The 2,933-nt window shown below is 30.9% G+C and overlaps 3 long non-coding RNA genes across 3 annotated transcripts in view; all 3 read left to right on the forward strand.

Moving 5' to 3' along the window:
- The window catches only part of LOC122636802, a 268,896-nt gene that overhangs the window by 221,741 nt on the left and 44,222 nt on the right, over positions 1 to 2,933 (forward strand). The gene's annotated exons all lie outside the window — the stretch shown is intronic.
- The window catches only part of LOC122636782, a 29,500-nt gene that overhangs the window by 5,341 nt on the left and 21,226 nt on the right, over positions 1 to 2,933 (forward strand). The window lies entirely within an intron of this gene.
- Positions 1 to 2,933, forward strand: part of LOC122636783 — a 12,577-nt gene that overhangs the window by 5,130 nt on the left and 4,514 nt on the right. The window contains exon 2 of the long non-coding RNA XR_006329048.1: positions 763 to 764. This is a non-coding gene — a long non-coding RNA (uncharacterized LOC122636783). The remainder of the gene's footprint in view (positions 1 to 762; positions 765 to 2,933) is intronic.

Genomic DNA, 2,933 nt, shown 5'->3' on the forward strand with positions numbered 1-2,933 from the left:
AATTAGCGCTACGCACCAAATTATTTCGTCCAAATTTCAATATTTAAGAAAAACGCTAATTCAATATTACGAATATTTTTTAAATATATTTCGTGAATATTACGGCAAACAGTTTGAAATATAGTCAATACCTCTCCCATTTAATTATATCGAATGGTTACTTAATTTAAATCGATGGAATAACAATGACGTGACGCGGACTTTCTATTTCACGTATAATTTAAAAGTATTCCCCTGCTAATGGTATTACTTTGTAGAAAGATGAATCCTTTGATCGTCCCTGTCTCTTCAATTATTTTGTATGAGAAACCTCCCTCAGTTTCATTTTAACTCCCCTATGACCTTTACCCTGCGTGGAACGTCGGACGGCTCTTCAGCAAACCTTTATGAGCACAATCGCTTATACCCTCCAGCTAAAACCGCTTACGGTTAGATGCTTTGAAAAAGATAAATCCCTTCTGTTTCCTCGTACTCTTGTTCCAAGCTTTATAAAACATTGCCACATTGGTCCTTGGAAACTTCCTCGTCAAGCACGTATGTTTTTTCTTCTTTCCTCTTCCTAGGTATTCCCAATCACATAAGGCATACATGAAAAAATAAATTTTCTGATAACAAAAATATCTTGTCAGCATTATTACCCAAATTTTTAATTACCATCTGTCAAACGTCGGCCAAAAATGTTATTTATGCAAACAATATTTTTTTCCGATTTCTTTTTTCCATAAAAATAATTTGTATAATTGGCGAAGTGATCAGCATGAGAAGTATCTAATCGTCCTTGAAATTTTCAGTTTTTCGTTACAGTTCATCGACAATGATGGGATACTTCACATTATAGGCCGAATTTTAAAAAATGGGGAAAAAAAAATACATATCCATATATCTCATGAATGTAGAGCATACATTGAATTGCAGATAGGTCGGAGATATTGTATTATCTAAAATCTCAACGTCTTTCAAATTTTTTCTAGTGCTTCTAGGGAATACCGTAAATGATCGTGCAGGAATCAATAGCAAGACATTTCCTTTTGAAACATCGTTCTTGTCTCTAACTTACTCGTAACATCTTCTTTTATACCGTGCTCGTTAGATGATCGATAATAATCAGAAAGAGAAACAGGAAGACAACATTTTTAATGGTCATGATGACGAACCTTCTCGATTCCCATGTAGTATTGTTTTATAAAGCTACCTTCCAACGGTGGTAGGAGGCTAGGAAGTATCTCCCTTCAAAGGATCCAAAGGTAAGCTGCTTCGGTAAGGGGATATAATCGATTGCGTTCAGAAGGTTCATCTAAGATACGTCCGACGGTACGCGCAGATCGTGGATCAAAGTGGAATGTTTTCTCGAATTGGGAAATATTCCTTCGTAGAAAAGAAGATTTCATTCCGGAATCCTCTTTGACTCCATCTTGTTCCTCCTTCAGAAGGATTCAACGCAGACGAGAAGGGAAAATAAGGATCTATAATAACGTTGACAGTGTTTTTGAATATCGAACTGATATTAATTTGGATAGCAATTGGTTAGAAAATTATATATATCGTAATAATGTTTGTTTCAATGTCATACGGGAGATTAGGAACGATAAGGAAAATCTCAGGGCGATTCACAAGGATTCCAAAAAGGAAGTTCTGCTAATCAATGTTGAAGAAAAAGGAGAAGAAAATGGAGATATAGGAGATGAAGTAGTCGAAGGTGAGTGAAAAGATGAGTCTCATTTTAATATAGGTGGAATTTCTTGGAAAATAATGTCAATAATGATAATGTCAGTATATCAAAGTGAATATTCGATCACCTTTTAATTGCTCCTTAATGTATTATAATTATTAGAATTAAACCATTTTCTCGTTGGCATTGAAGAATAGTGATCCTTAAGAAATTCGATCTCTTTGTTATTTTATTTTTGTGAAACATTCTTAGAATCTTCCGATGATATTAAAAACGTTCAATTAATATGTTAATATACTTTTAATAATAGTTATTGTAATTATCAACATTAATTTCTATGAAATTAATCGTAATATCATATACGAAATATGTAATGTTTCTTCGATCGTAAGTTTAAGTCATACTTAAAAATATTGTTCTAATATTATTTGATATTACGGCTATTACAATTTTCATACTATATAATTCTTATTGTAAAATATTTTGTCGTTAAAAAAAATTTTCGAATAATAAATGAATAATTCGTATATATCTTATTTCAACATAGGTCTCAATTCTTGAAAAATAATGTCAACGTATCAAAGAGAACAGCCGAGTACCTTTAAATTGCTCCTTCCTAATGCATTATAATTATTAGAATTAAACGATTTTCACGTTAGCATGAAGAAATACTAATCCTTAAAAAATTACGATCTCTTTGTGACGAAATGTGTTGGCATTACGTAGAATGTAGGATTTAAAAAATTGTATTTGGAAGGAAAGTAAATTTCAAGGAAAGGCTGTCTTTCTACAACATTTATAACTTATATTTTCATATAATAATAGATACAATAATAATAAGTATAATAATAATAATATTAATAAGTATAATTACCTTTATTATATTGTAGGAATTGTTATGTCCATGTTAAATTACATATGCGCTGATTGAGAAATTAAATCATTCCAACAATATATTCGAATAATACGAATATCATGTTACTAGAAATAGAATAAAATTATTGTTATTCTCAGTTATAGCAATGAGAAATAACTGATTGAAGAAATATAATATTTCGCTTCGGGTTAATTAATAAAAAAACACAATGTACGAATTATTGTATAACTGGAAGTATAAATTGATAACTTTTAAAATTCTCCAATCGGGAGTAAATTTTTTGGAAAATGTAGACGATATAATCCTACGAATCTACGTAAGTGATTCATTCGGTACATAGCTCTGTAAAAGACCTAATAGGATAATTAAATGATGCATCTAAGTAGA

The sequence above is a fragment of the Vespula pensylvanica genome, chromosome 23 (genome assembly GCF_014466175.1).
Source record: "Vespula pensylvanica isolate Volc-1 chromosome 23, ASM1446617v1, whole genome shotgun sequence".
NCBI classification, from domain to species: domain Eukaryota; kingdom Metazoa; phylum Arthropoda; class Insecta; order Hymenoptera; family Vespidae; genus Vespula; species Vespula pensylvanica.